Source organism: Puntigrus tetrazona, chromosome 3 (assembly GCF_018831695.1).
Source record: "Puntigrus tetrazona isolate hp1 chromosome 3, ASM1883169v1, whole genome shotgun sequence".
Lineage (NCBI taxonomy): Eukaryota > Metazoa > Chordata > Actinopteri > Cypriniformes > Cyprinidae > Puntigrus > Puntigrus tetrazona.
This window is the reverse complement of record NC_056701.1, coordinates 22,740,928-22,759,945: the sequence shown is the minus strand read 5'-3', so window position 1 is coordinate 22,759,945 and position 19,018 is coordinate 22,740,928. Positions and strand designations below refer to the sequence as shown.

The 19,018-nt window shown below is 43.7% G+C and overlaps 1 protein-coding gene across 11 annotated transcripts in view; it reads right to left on the bottom strand.

Moving 5' to 3' along the window:
- The window catches only part of hoxb3a (homeobox B3a), a 51,664-nt gene that overhangs the window by 5,591 nt on the left and 27,055 nt on the right, over positions 1–19,018 (bottom strand). For 3 of the 11 annotated variants that reach the window (XM_043230185.1, XM_043230208.1, XM_043230201.1), the window contains exons 2-3: positions 17,553–17,757; positions 3,832–3,898 (exon numbers count right to left, since the gene is read on the bottom strand). The gene's annotated coding sequence lies outside the window, so the exon portion shown is untranslated. The other 8 variants (XM_043230258.1, XM_043230254.1, XM_043230242.1 and 5 more) reach the window with 7 other exon arrangements.

Genomic DNA, 19,018 nt, shown 5'->3' with positions numbered 1-19,018 from the left:
ATGTCTTGGCCCTCTTGTTACGGTAACACAATAACCAACTTTTCCGTAGATCCATCCCTAACACAATTACGGAGTCGAGAGCGGACGTAGTAGGGAGCAGGACCGACCCCAAACGTCAACAAAAACAACATAACATTGCTCGGGCGCCGCTTTGCTATTCGAAAACAAGTTACCTGATATTTACGTAAATATTCCGCAGGATAGCTTTACGCGCGAACCCCCCAAAAACACAGCAGGTAAATGTCGCGATCAGAGACACCCACAGTCTTTGCATTCGGAAAGAATAGGCCCCGAACGAATTCAATATCGAATGAAAACACACCTTGGTGCCAATCGAAGCGTTTGGCGAAATCGTTAAAAATCATTTGAATATTTCGTACCGACGTTTAACCACCGCGTTATTTTTTTGTTTAGTTTTTTTTTTTTCGCTCCCGTAAAAACACCAAGTCGGTCTCGACAAACGAAACGCACGCTTTTCTCCCAAAGCCACGTAAGAAAACAAACACCCCCCCCCCCCCTCCAAAAATAAAATGATTTCCTTTGTTATGTAACTAAGCCAAAATTAGACTGGATAACGCGATCCGGGGTGCGTTTATTCTGAGGGTGGCGAAAGAATAAGCTCCGGCTTCGGTGGAAGCTTAAAGCGTTGTGAACTCTTCTTGAACCGCGTTCGGAGTCATACGGTCATAAATCACTAGGACACACATACCGCCATTCACAAACTGATAGCCTATTTCAGACCGAGCTTACCTTAGCCTCTGACGAGAGACGCGCGGGCAGGCATCATATTTTCCACGTTCGGCCGCGCTGCGATCAATAAAAAAAAGCCCAAAGCTCGCGCCGGTTTCGATATTCCAAGCCAGACAGCGCGCGTCAAACGCCGGGTATCTCGAGCACGGCTGCCCCGCGCCAGAGTGCGGGCGCTGCTGGACGATTCCCCTCGGCTCGCGAAAGGGGGAGACGGTCTAGCATGAAAGATCTGAGGTATGCGAGGGGGGCTGCGAATGGACAGGCAGCACTGCTCCTGGCCGCCCTGTCGACTGGTACGCCCTGCTCGCAGATAACAATGGCCTCAGATTTCGCCTTCGATCTCCCCTCGCCTTCTCCTCACGGCGCAAAGCTGAGCATCATAATCCGAGCTGGGCTCCCGACTCGCCGCGACGTCTCCCCATGTCTCATGTCGGGGCCCGGGGGTCTGCTGGTGTTATTTGCTCGTCTTTGCTAGGTTATTGTATGTAGTCAACACCGGGCCTTTCCGGCTATTGGAAATAACGGAGCAGGCTGGATGCGAGAGGCGCAAGCGTTAATCCCCATCAAACAGCGTCACCAGTGAAAACTTATGCTAATTGCAGGCGCTCGGGACAAGATAAGGGTCTGTAACGGAAGCTAAAGAGTCTCTTTGACTTGTGTGCTTTAACTATTACGCTCTGGTAACATTGTTTAATAAGCAACTATAGCAGAGAGGACCCATTTCTCTCTCCCTCTCTTACTCCACCGGTGTATATTAAATTACCAGGAAGTGCGTTCTCAGCGCCGGCTCGCCTCTAGCTTGAGGCAGAAACAACATTCTATCTGTATTGTTAATATTTCATCACATCCCCGCCAACACACCCAACCAGTATAATAACTTATGCGCAAAATATAAAAACCAATGAGGCGGGGTGGGGGGGTTTAAGAACAAGAGAACAGACAACAGGCGTACTTGAGACCCGAGGGAGGGGTGTGAAAACAAATCATCAAAAGGAAAAAAGATTTTTTTTTTTTAATATTAAGAAGCTCCGTGGAGTCCCGGACGCACAAGTTCTGCGAGTTTCACGGAAGGCGCGTGCAAAAAAAAAAAAAAAAAAAAAAATAGGCGAGTTTCTGCAAAGGCTGCAAAAAAGGACGAGATATCAACGCGTCTTTTAAGGGGGGAAGAACGGAGTGGGGAAAACGCGAAAAGGAAACGAGGAAGAAAGCCGGCGCGGGAAGAAAATGGAAAGAAAAAGAAGAAAAGAAAAAAACAACACCACGAAGGTGTTCGAGAGATATTGCTGCTTCTCTCTCCTTTAGCCAAACACCACGTCTCCCTCTCTCTCTCTCTCTCCTACTCTCTCTCTCTCTCTCTCTTTTTATTATTCAGGACACTACCCCCGTCGTTTATGGCTACGTAAGATTTATGACTTCCACCATACACGGGCAGCTGTAAACAGGCAACTTTAAAAAGATGCATTTCTTCTAGGTGCTTGAATAGAGAGCATCACCAACGGTGTGGGAGGAAGGCGCGAGGCAAAAATGTAGGTGTCTGCAACTTTTTACTAAACGGCATTGTTCCTTGTTTTGCAACCTTCGCTAAAAGGATCCAATGGGGAGCCACTTAAAAGGGCACTAATTAACCAACACGTGGGATGAGGCAACGAAACGCAGAAAACACTATTCCTGCTCTTCCGTGTGATATAAACATGAACAAACTGTTATTTTCACGACAGCGGGGTGAATTTTACAGCTCGGATTATGACATGGACCGGTTTTCGTGGACTGGGAACCATATTGGTAGTTTTCAGAAAGGACAGCACACTGAGCTGCTCGGTGACGGATGCTACATTTATCTTTCTTTTCCCATGGAATAGTGAAAAAAACAAAAAAAAAAAACGCAGCCTCGTGCGTTATTTTCATGGATGTACATCTCCAGAAACCACAAACTAAACTACACTTCCGGACATTCCCGTTCTGCTCCACGCGGATCCCTGGATGCACCTTTTTGACATGAAAGTGAATAAGTTCGATTAAAAGGATTTTAATGTACGTCTGTGTTATAACGGGACATTAAAGAAAGGCAGTTTTCCCGCGCAGCTGCGTGGAGCAAATTAAAGAAGAGTAATGAAATAAAGAAAAAGGAAAAAAGTTTTCGCGTTTTGCAATGTCAGTGCTGCATGAACAATTTAAAGAGGAAATCGTGTTGCTTTAATACATTGGTCTTTAAAAAAAATGATTTAACGGATGCAATTTACACATTTCTTCAGATTGATTTTTGCTGCCCCTCAAATTAATATGTGGCATGGAATAACACAGTAGCCTTTTGGCAAAACAGTTAACGAGCTGCTGTTAATGTTGTTGTTTAGATGTTTATTTACATGGCAAAAACGTGTTGTGAATGTTATCCCAGCGCGGGGCTTGCTGTGAGTTGCGAGTCACCGTTTGTTTAGCAATTATTTAAGGTGTCAAAAGGTTTTTTCAGAAGACTCTGCAAATAAATGGTACGCTTGAACGTCTCCAAAAATTAAAAAATGTACGTAATCCAAATCCGAGTCACTGTAATGCTTTATGGCTGCAATGCAGATTTCATAGACTGTCTCAGTTAAGCATCGTGTGGTTTTTTTTGTCTTTTATAATGTTAATATTTTTTATGCACATTCGAAACACAATGTGGATGCGGCACACAGGAGATGCGCATCTATAAATACAGAATATAGCATAGGGGCCTGTACATTTTTTAATGAAATTTATTCCCCCGGTACACAAAGGTACAACTGCCATCACGATTGGATTCATTATATGCAATCAAATATGTATTTGTATGGTACCGCTGGTATGATATTGCAGCTAAAATTCTGATCTTGCATTGTACGAAAGCGTTATTAAAACATTTTAATAAAGCACGCGAATTTTCGAATCTGTTTTATTATTTGAATCGGTAAAAAAATATATATATATAAATTTAGATTTCACGGTAATACCATTGTGACAAAAGAAAAAAAAATCGAAATTGAAAAAAGAAAATAGTCTCTTCCCCAAACACATAACCAAAGGGTATAAATCACTGTCAAACGCAAAAAAGATTGAATCACTTACCGAGATATTGTCCTTTATCACTTCTAGATTTTATGCAAGGATACAACTTCTTGATAACGAGGAGGAACTGTAAGTAGAGGAACAGAAAAGGGAGAGATGCAATCAAAACGGGGTCTCCAAAAATCCAATAGAGAACATCAGACCTCATGTAGAGAAATTGACCTGGAAGACAATTTGATGGTTGGCCACTGTTGACCGACATGTTAACCTTAAATTATGTTCGGGAATACAGAGAGAAATTCGAGGCCAACGAAAATATTTACGCTGTATCCCAAAGTCCCTTGCTTCTATTGATTTTGAACGTGTATTGAATTAGGCGTGATATTTCTCATCATTTAAAACAGAACCTTTGGCCTTCTTAACGGATTTACTGACAGCGGGAAAGGTCCCGAAAAGCCAAGCCGTGCACGCGCTCCCGTTCAAACGCTGAAAACATGCAGATAAATAATGCAATAAACACGTGATGCTGAAAATCTGTGGCTAAATCGCTTTTTTAAACCGCCGGCGTTTAACAGCATACAAGCTCTCCGGGCCTCGTGGAAAAGAATGGCCTGCTTTTCTGTTTTGCGATATTTAATCATTTATAGTTACATAACATCCCCAGACGATTAAAAAAAAAACAGATAAACAGATAACGCTAATAATAATAATTTAACAATAATAATAATAATATCTCAACAACGGCTCAACAATAGCAACAGTAGCTATAATCATAAAAACAAAATTGCATTATAAACGTTTAAAATACAACCATCGTGTGAATCGTACAAATGACCAAACAGGTTGAAAAAGATGAAATATAACGCGCAACATCGTTCGGCGACCATTGAGGAAATCATGAAGCGCGAGCCCCACCATTCTGGTATAAAATCCGCCCATAAACTTGATAAACACAGTCCTTAATCCAAACGGGTGCCCTGGAGGACCGAAAATGGATATATACAGTAGGCGATGGTCTGAACAGAAATGGAATGAAATGGCCTTGCTGGTCTGCATAGCAGCGCTTATTAAAAGTGGAATAAAAACGTTGGACGGTTTCGTTCGCCGGCTCGTGACAGCTACCCCAAACACATAAATCAAAACGAGGATTCCCCCGACCTCCCCGACTCTGCGGCCTACAGCGCTATAAAGTTATTTATTGCATCCCCGCACTTACGCACGCCGTTGGCTCGATTCCATTCCCAGCACCCGGGCCCGTTTCTATACCGCCGTCCGGGTATTTTTGGGTCGATTCGTCCCCGGTAACACGCCAGCGACCCGCAGCCTTGCTGGACTAACCTAAAGTTACCTATAAAGTGAAGGGTGCTCGTGCCCCAGCAAGCAGGAACGCTGCTGCTCTCAGAACAAAGGGAGGAGGCAGCTCCCAGCCAGAAGAGCTGATGAGCCAATTTTTAGCGAGGAAAATGGAAGCGAAAGCAACCACGGAGCAACGGCTCAGCCGAACCAGAACCAGCTTCTCCTCTGCTACGCGGAAAGCGTTCCGCTAGTGTACGGTTATCGTTCAGGCTTTCGAAGGCTCGGGAGTAAACAACAAGCGGATTCACGCGCGCTCATTACTGCGGGCTTTGCAACAAAGGGCTCCTGCATCATTTATATAAATGCATATTAAGCGGATGCACGGGCGATGGGAGATTGTGGTCGTTTCGTCCGAACGTTTGAACAGAGTAAAGCTACTTCGCACTCGTTTGCACTTTTGTCCACTCTCTTGCGAACCGGTTCCATTTTCAACTTTATTATCCGTCTCGCCCTCGGATACCGCATCACCTCTCTCTCCCTGGTCGCAGGCATTCGTAATGTAGTTCTTCCGTTTCGAAAATATGCATGCAACACGTAAGTACGAACAAGAGAGAGAGAAAGCACGAGAAACTAAAAGAGGCGCGCGGGCTTGGCTTTGACAGATTGGCAGTGGGTTTGCAGCTTGACCTTTCCGCGGAGGTGCGATAACTCACCAGATTAATGATCAATCAGAGGTACTTTGGAATCCCCTTGTAATGTTTTATATTTATGCATTAATCTCCCGTCCTGTACGTCCACAGGCTCTCGAGAAGCACGTATGGCACCTTCTGGAAGTCAGCGCAAAGCCGACACCATCCCATTTGTTGTGTGATTTACCAGGCGGTTGTGAACCGGCGAGTTAGAAGTGACTGGGCGATACCTCGAGGGCCCTCTTCCCAAATCCAAAATAATGCCCCGAATCCCTCGTTCACGTGAACACGCATGCGCCGGGGACGTCTCTTTTAAAGTCCCCAGTCTAATAAATCCCCCAAAAAAGAAAACGTGCGTTTTCGTTCAGAGTCCGCAATTAGTGACTGCCTCGTTTTTCTTGAGTGCCACCCGCCAAAAAAACACTGACATCGCCTCCCCATCACAGAAATGGCGAGCTTTCATCGAGTCCGTTCGTTGGATTCCAGCGCTTTGAAAAGTAATGAGCTCGAACGCTTAGCATACCCAAATGCCGAGAGAGGAGGCTGTTTTAAGCTGGGAGCGGCTAGCTATGTCTTCTTTTCTCTCGCAGTCTGGCGGATGACATCCAACTTTCAACACCACAAACTTCAGTGTGAGGCCGCGGGATGCGTTAGGCCTTCTGTGGCCGATCTTTGAACGATTAAAGGCGTTTCTGCTCACTCGGGCTGTGTGAATGGGCAGGGGGCTTGGTTTCTGACACCCACGCATGTAGCATCAACTTAAGATTTCTGCTTCGCCTTTCTGACCTGTGCGCCACGGTCACAACAAAGACGCGCACCGGGAAGACCGTCTTCTCATATGCGAATTAATCTTTATTTACTGGCTTTCTTTGTGTAGATATGATGTTTGTGCTACTTAATGATACATTGTGTCATTGACCCTTTCTAAAGCTTACCTTGACTAAGATATCGTCCAAGTGGACTTGCTGGTAAGGCTAACTAAAAACCTGAAGATTATGTATTACCGCGCAACGCCGCGTAACCCTCCTTGCTCTAAGAGCGCTCCTTCAGATGGCCTTATATCAAAGTTAACAAAGTTAATTTTTAAGTACCATCTGTGCGTAGGGTGGATAATGTTTAACTTTTTTTGAATGAAGACACTGAGTAAGGAAGAGACAGGGTCTTTGGGTCAACCAAGGCCCATGCCCCCAGGGTCCCCAAAACTGCCAACTTCACAAATCTGACAAACGAGCAGAGAGAATAAAATTGCACCCTGTTAGAAGAGAAACAGTTGCAGTTGGATCTGATTTTAACTTTAAGAGTAAAAAGATCGGTCGTTGGACGATCTTTTTGGGGTCGTCGTTTAAATACGCGCTTAAGTAAAGCTAGACTGTTATAATTATGACAGCAATGAACTATATATATATATATATATATATATATATATATATATATATATATATATATATACACACACACATACATATAAAAGCTTTATGACCTAGTTGACAGTCGCACTGTATTTTAAATGGCTCTCTTTAACCGGTCCTCTCTCTGTCCTGTCAGTGATTTATGATAAAATCAATTAAATTATATCCACTTAGACTTCTGTGGTTTTATTCAGACCTGTACGCTAGTTCGCGGAAACCGCTGGTCACGATTTACTATTTCAGTTTTGGGGCAAACGACCACCAAGACAACAACGAAACCAAAAGTACTAGTTAGAGAAGAGATTTTTCAAAATGTGTCAAAGCGCGCAGATCGACTCGGAGGGCTGTTTTTTTCGCGCTTGTAGCACCGTTTGGCGCAAACGTCTGCAAGTGATAATGTAGTTTTCACTTGTTTGATGTCAAACATTCGTGTCAGAACCTTTGAGTGATTTATAGTCAAAGTTTGCTGACATTTAATTATATTATCCCCCTTCCCCCCATAACATAATAGCCATTTCCCGTCTTTTTTATTTAAACGGACAAATAAGACATTACATAATACACGAAAGAGTTACATTTTACGCACACTATTTTTTTGAAATGATTCATTTCTGTACTCTCCTAAATCATTTACTTATTACATATCCCATCAGTTCGTATACTTACTACACGGTTTGGCGATATGTGCACAAATTATTCTATTTTATTTATTTGCTTATTTTCCTTCCTTAAGTCCACGCTTAAACGACCAAGGAGCCGGGAACACAGAGGAGACATTATGTTTCACTACAGCCGTCTACCTTGAGGCCACATTTGAATTATTAGCCGCTCCTCTATTACCTTTGACAGCTCGCGCCTACTGTAGATTTTAGGGACACCGGTCGTTTTACAAGCAGTAAAATTGAAAAATAATAACAAGACAAAATGGCCATAAGGCCATTTTGGGATACCTGTGGCGCGTTCAGCGGAGAGCAAAGCAAAGGTCGAAATTAGAAGCCGTTAGCAGAATAAGCAGTCGTCTGTTTAGGTCATAAATCTGTCGTCTATATACACTTTCAGGCCTCTGCGCGAATCTCCGCGCTTTTTTCAACCGGTGAGCATTTGAGAAATTAGGCTAACTGATGAGGAAACTCATGGGGTACAATGCCGATTTCAAAAAAAGACAGAACCGCATGCTAATAACAACAGAAAAGTGGTGAGGTATGGGGGAATGAGTCGACTTGTAGCCCTCATCGGTTACCAATTTGAAGGCAAGTGTCTCCGGTTGTTTGAAAACAAAGAAAAAAGTTTTCGAAGTCGGGCACACCCAGGGATGACTCTAGGTCACACAACGGATAATTAATGACTTGTCGGCAGAAGAGCTCGGGACACAAGGAAGAGTCCAGGCATGCGGCATCATTCGAAGCTTGCAAATCTTACCTGACATCCAGCATTCCTCCCGATCTCTCCGCCGAAGACGGGTCTTTGTTTTTGGAATATTTATGCAAAACGACGGAGCCGATTGACCGCCGTGCAAGGATTGTTTTATAGGTGTATATAAACGGGTCGCTCGATGCGAGAAGGTAACGTTTTACAGCTTCCTTATCGATTTAAACGTTTGCGTAAAACAAAACGAGGCTGCTTTGTGGATCAAAGCGTTTATAGGCGCGCTGGGAACCGCTAATGCGCGCGCGCTCCGCTTAGGCGTCCACGAGCCCAATGCTCCGGGAGCTCGTTTTTTTTTCTTCGGCCGAACCCCGGGCTCCAGGTCTTGGCGTGTGTCTGCTCTGGAGCACCACTCACCAGCAGGCGAAAGATTCCACCTCTAGCCTCAAGCTGTCTGCTCGCCTCTCGCTGCTTGCGCGGAGCAGGGTGGATTGACACGGTGAACTAGTGAACCAGTGGACTGACAGGACACACAGGGTGGAGAAGCCAACGGGGTTCGTTTGTCCAATAGGGGACTGCGCGGCTACGGGGCCAACACATGGGCCATATGGTTATTGCAACCTGCAGGCTTCGGCAAGGGCGAACACGGTCAACCTCATTCCGATAATTGTTCCCTTCCCTGTCGACATCCAACACGTTTCTTGTCTCCTTTTTTCATTTTAAGGGAATGCTGCCAAATTCCAATAAACAGCAAAAGCGCGACGCTCGCGCCTCGAATTTACCAAAAATGAGCTCGCGCGCTCTTTCACGCGGTGGCTTCAGTCGGTTTGTTTTGCTAGCTTTGCCCTAAACGCGCGTTGCCCCGCGTCCAAACCTTCAAGCCGCTGCACTTGGCGTTTGTTCTTCGAGGCTTTTGTGTGCTAGGTTGTACACTACCCACGCAGAGATAGCAGAAAACAACAGGCGCGTGCGCTCGCACGCACGCACGCACGCACGCACCGGGCAGACACAGACGGAAGTTCAATTATAACTATTTAAAAGTGTGATGATAGTATCCGTGCTATTCTTAGCCGCTGCATAAAAAGGCAGACGCTGGCTCGAACGTTTCCGGCTGAATTTTCTTATCGCGCTCCCCCCATGCTCCTCAAATGGATGGAAATCCAGCGTGTAGCCTCTGGATAGCGTTTCTCGGCTCATTTTTCATGTGCTTTCAATCGCTGCTTCGCGTAGACCGTTATGAATTAGAGAGAGGTTTGATATTGATTTATTTCCAAATGGGTAATTATTCGTGCATTAGGAGACAGGGGAAACACCTGGAAAACTCACCTAAGCTAACATAAAATAAATCGCAGCTACATACAACTGCTACTGCTGGCCTAATAAAATGACGAGTCCAATGAGAGACAAAAAGGGGCTACAAGGTTCAGCGTGGGACCTAAAACACGATTGCGTTAAGCCACCATGCTATATATATATGTGTGTGTGTGTGTGTGTTTGCTGGGATTGTTTAGTGAGAGCGAAAACACAAATACAGTCGTGGAACATCCCACTATGATAGTTCAGTGTACAAAGAGACGATTTATTCTATGCGTTTATCGGCTACAACAGAAAACGGTGAGTTAGCCATCCCGAAATTATCATTATTATTATTATTATTATTATTATTATTATTATTATTATTAATGATATTTGAGTTGTCTTGCTCCTGTCTGCTCTGTCAAGTCTGGGAACGTTTACTTTAAATTAGTCAAAACGACAGAATTTTCGAAGATCAAATTTCGAAACGGCAGCTTAGTTTATACATCGCTCCATCTTGTTAGTCTACATTTGGATGCAATAAGAGGACAATATGGCCGACATCCAACCCAAAGCCTAAGAAAACTTGCTGGTGATGAACTATCGGAACACCGTCCGATAAAAAAAGGCCAGCAAGCATCTCCAGTCATATACGGAGGCCTATCCGTTACACAGAATTATCCAAACGCAAAATAAATCGACGTACGATCATCTGGGTTTGCCTTCTTCATGAGCGTTTAAATAGTTTTACTCCACGCTGATGCTTACACCACCGGCAGGTTAAGATTTAAAATGCAACTATTATAAATGCAATAATTATTTTATTTTAAAAAATGCATAAATGCTATTTAATCCGTATCACTGATTTTGGGATGAACAGAATTGTATAGCTGCACGTGAACAACTGTATATGTATTGTTTCCGCGTAGGTACAGGGACCCTTAATGCCTATCCGAACTGACTGGCATTTTGAATCATTTATTCAACCTCGGCTGTCACTAAACGCGTGAAATCAGATATGAGATCTGCCTGGCGAGTCCCTGCACGAAAAAATGTCCCATCTCTTCGCCCCCCGCGCATCCTCCGAAACGAGCTCGGATATTGTTTTTGACACAGCGCCCGGCAACAAGGAGCGCTGCTGGAATTATACGTTTTGAACGTGCTCGCCATGCCGGTGTGCCCATTAATATTTGATAGGAGCCAAGGAGTTATTATAATTTTGCTACACAAAGGTTTGTATTACCCAGGTGGAGAGGAGGTGGATAAAACAATGGCAATGCTATAAAGCAAAACGCTGTTGTTGTTAGGGTGTAGTTATAATAATAATAATAATAATAATTATTATTATTATTTTTGTTGCTGCCCGTGTATTGCCGTTAACAGCAACGACAACAGCCAATATTTTTTTTATTTATTTTGACCTTAAACCCAATAGGCTAGAACGAACGCACGCCTGTATGTTTGTGTGAATGAAATAATAAAGATCGATTAACCTCTTTGTTTGTGGTGGTCTCCTTCGGCGGCGCATGTGCATTGCGCAATTATTGCCATCTCCGCGAAATAACATTAACGCGTCATAAACAAGATTTACCACAGGTAAAGTCGCTGGCTCGACAAGCCTCCTCCTAGCGCGCGGATAAGGGGGGGAATCCGGTTCAAATAGCACGGCGGCCGACGAGGCGCGTTTATGTTCTTTCCGTTTTCGCCGAAAACGCGCGCGGGAAAAAGAAGCGCTAAGCGTGAAAATGCCGCCGAAGCCTGCTGAACTCGAGCTAATCGAAAAAAGCTTACTCTTAGACAACATTAAGTTCGTACACACACACACACACACATTTGGGGAGGGGGTGTAAAAAGATAATTCTTTGTGTCTGAAAGGCTAGTCCGTGACCCTCTTTTGGCTTTAAAAGCTCTGTCAGTGTTCTAGTTAAGAATAAAGTAAAGCAGCAGCTAGCCCTTTCTGCTCGGTAAGTGCTCCAATTAGGTTTTTACACCATAAAGAAAAACAGCTGCAGTCCAGGTACGAGACCCCTGGCTATGAGTTTCCTGGCGGGCGCGGACACTTTTATGAGATTTACAAGGCGGCGAGGCGTTCCCCGTTTTGCCAAATTTAAACAAATCTTCCCTTAATTGGTAATTGCATATTCAGTAACTCAAGACCCGCAGCTACTTAGCTTTCATACATTAGCCGCCGATCCGTCGCCGTGAATCGCTCGCGATAATCAACTTGCGGGGGGCTTCGGAGACGAAGGGAGCGGGGGGCAGAAGCGCGGGAAGGGTTCGCGGGGCCGATTTCGAAACGGAAAAGCCGGCGAGCCTACGAGGTAATCCGGGGAATCTCTCCCTCGTTCCCGCGTATCGTCGCTCGCCCATCATTTTCGAAGAGAAATGATTTATCGCGCAGACGGCCATAAACAACACAACTCCCTCACAAATACACAATGGCAGCCCCGCTGCCGCTGACACACATATCACTATAAATCAAGCGAAGTAGCTGGCTGAAAAGACGGTACGGAGAGAGGGAGAGAGAGAGAGAGAGAGAGAGAGGGGGACATGCAAAGGAAGGGAGAAAGATGGTTTATGTGGGACGGTGAAGAAAAGAAGAGTAACACGCTGCTTTTCTAAATATATATATATATATATATATATATATATATATATATATATATATATATATATATATGATATGAATGGAGCACGGTGTAGTGCTATGACATGTCGCATCACTCCTGTTGGCAGCTGAATGTAAACGATGGAATGGTTTTTTGTGAGACATACATGCATGATGACAAGGGATGGCGAGGATGAGCATTTCTGGACGATATTTACCACAACGCCACAAAACGGCAAATAAACGCAAGGAGCCGGGTGAGCCTGGAACGGTGGCGGCGGTCGAAGTGGCGTTCCCCCGTTTCCTCGTATACTCACAAGCTTCGCACGGCGAGACGCTCCCCCGTCCAAATTTGTTTTATCGCAGCCTCCGCGAGGGTCTCTCTGCCTGCGCTTTTTTTTTTCTCTCGCTCCGCTATAGGGCTTGTTTTTAAAAGGACAGTTGAATTTCACGTCAGACACTAGGAGACCATGTCTGCGATATTCCTGACGAATACATATCTATTCTGCAACCACTGCATTAATTATTTAATGAATCACGTGACCGGGGAGGGGGGGATGGGGGCACCGAGGCTTGCACGCTCGCGGGATTTACTATGACCCGACACTCCACAGCTACACTACATGCTGTTCTGTGCTTTTTTATTCGTAAAATGAAAATCTTCGTACTGTTCGGGACAAAGGTAAAGAAAAAGTTTGTTACGGCACGGGTATATGCGGTAAACGGTAACCTGTACGGTGCGCGTAGATAACTACAGGTTCAATCGCGTGCAAGTTTTCTGTCTTTTTACGCCTAAGTATTTCATCACAGGCTTTTGTCTTATTTCATGACAATTGTTTTGTTTTTGGTTTGTCTTGTTAGTTTTTTTTACTAATAGCAGTTGCGTATTCAGTCACGTTCCTATTAAATAGCCAACATTAGCGTTTCATATGTTTCGTTTGGTTGCGATCTTTTTCAAGCCAAAATACCGTCCTTGGTGTTATATTGATGTCTTGTTTGATTTCTTTGTAACACTACTTTGAGTATTAAATAATGATAAATAAAAAAAAGAGTCTCTCTCTCTCTCTCTCTCTCTTTTTCTCTGTGAAGAAATTCTTACGATAACAAGCACTCTGATGAATGGCTGTTGGCATTATAACTGATATCACATACCCAATTTTCATCACTGATTCTCTGCCAGCTTATTTAACACTACAAGCACTCGTTTATGACAATTTATCGAAATTAAGTCAGTTTAACGGTTTGAACGTTTCCGGTGCAAGAGAGGCACCTTTGTAAGAACTTGGTAGATTTGTGCGATTCAGCCCAAACTGATCCACACTCGGTTATCGAGCTGCTGTTTTTAACGTTTTAATTATTATTATTATTATTATTTATATTTTCTGGAGTTTTTAGGCTGTGCAAAGACAGGTAGCATGCGACAGATGAAGGGGAGAAGATCTCTTTTGGAGATCCTGCCGCGAGCTCTAAGCAACAATGGTAGGATGCCCTTCTGCACAGCGCTGAGGAAAAACGGAAACAATAGACCTGGGGCTGAGTCAAAAGAAACGGAGCTGTACAGAGACTTTGAAGGTCAAACAATAGGCTGACTTGCTGTTGTGCTTCGAAGAAGTCCAGCGAAGAACCCGCGCTGTCTTTTCTGTGGCGAATTTCGGTCAAAACAGCTCGAAGGAACGAATAGGACGCGCGATTAAAATATCACACGCAATTAGACGATTTGCTGAAGAATTCAAACGCGGTAAAGATAAGCTTTATGTGCAATTGAGCCTTTTCTTCGCAATGTTGCGATTCAGTCCATGCGTTCTGTCGTTTGCAAGATAGCGGCGGTGTAAATACAACCAAACACGAATTTGAATGTGAAGTACATCGACGTTAACGCGAAGCACCGCGGTCCGACACGATTAAAGCTTTTATGTGAGTCGCTTTGCGAGAATAAAAAAATAAATCCCGCGGTTCCCACGCGGACAGCGATTGCTCGTGCTTTTAAAATAGGGCGACTTTAAGAATTAACCTCGATATATTTTATCAGGTTTATCGAGACCTTTATTAAGGCCTGCATTTCGGTTTTTTATTATTATTATTATTAAAAAATGAAAAACTGGAAATGCGCGTAGCCCGCTAATGCTCAAAGCAGAAATAAAAAGTACCCATAAAATCATTTGAACGTACAATGCGATTGTTTTTATGTCGTTTTGCATGCCTTTAAATTATTTTAGGACGATGGGAATACAGTTAAAACGAAATAACAAAAACCGAATCTTTAAAATAAATGGGATAGGAATTACATCAACCCTATTATTATATTCTGTGTCAACGCAAATAATAAATTCATTTGGTTTACGAAGCGTGCATCGGCGAGATCAATAGTACTGATAATTACACTGTTATAATAATAATAATTATTATTATTATTGGGGGAAAAAGAGAGCTCGGAACATAAAGAAAAAAGCAGTCAATGAATATCCCAGATTTTACAGGCGCTTAAGTAAACAGCGCGTTTGGCTAAAGGCTAGGTTTATACAGAGCGCGGAGATTGATTTACGGCGCTGAGCGTACCCTCTTTTATTGGGGACTGTAAATCTGTCAGAAGCGGCAGAACGCGTAGTGCCTGTAAAAAAATAATATTCTTTGATAGGGAGACTCGCAGGACAGCTGCTCGTTGAGGTACATGTGCGTTTTCCATGCGCAATCGGGGAAAGGATTCAGATATGGTTTAAAATGTAGCGTCTTAAATGATGATACTATTATTAGTATTGTTAGTATTATTATTATTATTATTAGCATTAACAATAATTGTCATTCAAAATAATAATATGACACTTTTTCGGCTGTCATCAGCGAATCAAATCATTAGACTGTAATATGCAGTGGAGATAACCGCGAACTCTTAGTCGCACATTAAACGAGAAGTCACGTTTTTAAAAGCCAAAAGTAACAAACAAAGCACCTGAGTATTCTTCTTCGGCGAGCTCTCTCATTACTCTTCGCTATCTCAGGAAATAATGGGACCTGTATCGCAGCAACCATTCGGTTAGTTAAATATTAATATCGAATGAAGAGGAGCCCGGCTGGAGAGATACGGAGAGTTAAAGAAATAAATGCACGCCTAATCTGCATTTTAAAAAACAAAAAAAAGCATATTTACTAAATAGTCGTAGTAGCAGACCATGTGCGGATAGAGATCTGTAATAGTACAGTGATATTGATGAAATAGTAGATTAGTAATGCAGCAGAAAAGGGAGGGGTTGCGTTTTGCTGGCAATGTTAACAATGGTGATTTGCCTTACTTAATATGTGTCTCTTTAAAACACACACAAACACACACTCTCTCTCTCGCGCACACACACACACACACACACACACACACACACACACATGCAGGCTCTCAGCCCAGGCCCACAATGCTGGCGCGCGCGGGCCATATATCTCTGTGACTATGCGGTGCTGACCTCCGCTCCGTGGCTTTTCACAATAATAATTCAGCAATGCGCGAGGGCTATTTGTTTCGCAATTAGCGGCGTGAGCTAAAACAGGCACCGCACCATCACATCAGCGCTACAAGGCCAAGCTGCGAGCTTTCCAACAAACCTTGAAGGAGGGAGCGGAGACCAGAACAAGGAGAGCGAGGAGGAGGAGGAGGAGGAGGGGGGGCTCGCGTGATACAATGCGAGGCGTTGTCACACAAAATAGCCGTCATATTTCTGGAGCGGAAGGCCCTCTTGGCCTCCCTCGCAGTGTTACAGCTACTGAAATACACAGAAAGGAAATCGTAAAGCAATCTCGCCGCGTGCGTTCTGCGGGTCCTGACACGCACGGCGACTATTCGGGCCTTTGGCGAGCCGCTCGAACCGAAAGACGGGAGAGATGTTTAAGGATGGGTCTTTGCAAGGCCACGGCTGCTGTTGTTTTAAGGGCCCCGATAGTTTACCAGACTGTCTGAGGGAAGAGATAGCGCGGTGCCCTCGGGTTACAGTGCCCCGGCCGCGCTGTTATGACAAACTCGCCCTAGGGCTTTGTTGACCATGTAACACGTAGCGCTGTCCTGTCCGCGTCGGGTCAAGGGTTTCAGAAGGGTCAGTCTGAGCCTTCGCAACAGACCTAATCGGTCAGAAAAACGTGTCCTCCAGTTGAACCCGCTGCTGCCATTCTGCCTGCCTGCTGCAGGAATCGATTTTTTTTCTGTCATTCCTCAACATCCCTCAATACAAGTTTCTATATTTTTGTCTTTTTTGCCACGCTTCATGCTACACGGGTCCGCAGAGGGAGGCGAAAGCCGTAAACCAGAACCACTGGCCTTTTCTCCAATGCGCGCGAAAGATTGATTCGCGGGGTTAAACGGCGGTGAGCCCGTATCAGAGCGCTGGTGCTCATCTAAGCACACAACACGCAATTGAAGCAATTTGCTACAAGTCGTTTGTTTTAGGCAAATAGTTGCTCTCGGGACATTCTCTTCGGTGTTTTTCATTTCTGTCTGACCAACGGAGCATCGAATAATTTATTCTCGAAACCGGCCACTTTGCACCTGTGTGCCACCCAAGCTCTGATGGAATAAAAAGGTTTTTTTTTTTTTTTTTGTGGGGTGGGGGAAGACACATACGCGCGAGCACACAAACAACGTGATATGCAAAAGAAATAAAGTGTCATTAACAGGGCAGCATGTCATATTCGCAGCTAAGAGGCTTGTGTCTGCTCTCTTTTATATTACCCGTGCATTGTGGCACATTGCGACTCGGCAACTCATGCATATTCACAGTGCTAATATAAGACACATGCGCGTTCACGCACACACGAAGGGACAAACAGAAGCTCGCGTGCTCGCTTTTTTTTTTTGCACTCCACAAACACCAACACCCACAAATACACCGCGCTACAAACGCGTTACTCCGAGACTACAAGGAAAACACGCCACCGCTTTGGCTGTGATGGCACACACCTAGAAAGTGATCACAAACACACGACAACCGGTCCCCAAAAGCTCCCCTTACTGTCAAAGCAGCCATAAAACCCATCCTTGGCGCAACGCGACAAATGCGCCTCTGCTACCCAACTGCGAGAAGGCCATAAAGCAATAAAAGTCAAAACACTAAAAGTGCCGCAAATGAAACAAAAGCGCTGTACCTTAAACGCCGCCATCTCTCGTCCTGCGAAGATTCTCACTCGAGCTAACATTTTCGAGAGATTCTTCATGGGACATCCCTCGCCAAAAAAGTTTTCTTGTGGCATGACTTGGTGAATAGAAGATGGTAGAGGAGGGAGGGGGGGGTGTCTTCAAGTGCCCTTCAAGATTTCACTCCCCTCCTAGCAGAAGGTCCGAGCAGTTGTGCTGCCGAATGACAATAGGAGAGAAGACTTGTTTAAAGAGAAGCGGTGATTAATGATTTTTCTGTATAATTCTCACATTTTTCTTTAGGCTTCTGTCTGCAAATAATGGTGGTGAACTTTTGAGGCCCTCAAAAGAAATCTGTTCGCTCCTATTCAAATCAGTGTGGCTCTTTTTTTTTTTTTTTTTTTTTTTTTAAAAAGAAAGAAAATGAAATATGTGTGACAACAATAGAATTCCAAGGTCTATACAGATGCCACACGCAAATGCGTCTATTTAAGTTCTCGAGTAGCCCACCTTTTGAGAGACACATGTTAGTTAAACATTTCATTTGGATGTAAAGTTGGTTCTCAACCACAAAACGGGTACTGAATATATATATATATATATATATATATATATATATATATATATATATATATATATATATATATATATATATATATATATACATACACACACACACACACACACACACTATATATACATATATACATACATTTATATATACATATATACACACACACATATATATATATTATGCCACTGCAATCAGTATTAGGCCAAAAACAAACTATTAGAGACTATATTATCAAAAACAAATATGCAAGCTTCCAACTGGTCCTCGCATGAATTTACGGCCTCAGTTTTTTTTTCCCTTGCTTTTTTCTGAAGTGTTTGACGTTATGTCCAGACAGCATTTCATAAATAAAAGGGAGAAAACAGACAAATGGCTTCAGCGGGATGTGTGGCGAAAAGGCCTCTCTGATATCAACAAGCAAGTAATAGAAAATCTTCTCGGTGCCACGGAATGCTAGAAGACCAATTTAAGGCCATACTTTTGTGTAAAGTTCAACGCCAGCAAACGGAATGTTATTTTCTCCGGCTCTATATTTTCAATACCTGCTCTGAGAAAAGAAAATGAAAATTAATACAAGGGCTGCGCCTTCCAAAAGAAGCCATTTGTCTTCTTGATTATCTATTTGGTTGTCAGGGTTTGAGCTATGGCACCGACCCGCTCCTTTGTAATATAAAAAACACACAGCTTGCGCTGGCAAACAGTCGCGAAACTGTTGTGCAAGAATTACACTCATTAAAGCATTAAAAGCCCACGAGCCGAGAAACTATTTAACTTCTGCTTCTTCTTTTTTTTTTTTTTCTTACGCGGATCCATATTTTTAGGCGCGTTCGCGGCATCGTTGAGCAGAGGGTTTGTGCACCGTTAAATTAAGGAGAGACGAGACAGAAAGGAAGGGTTTTGTGA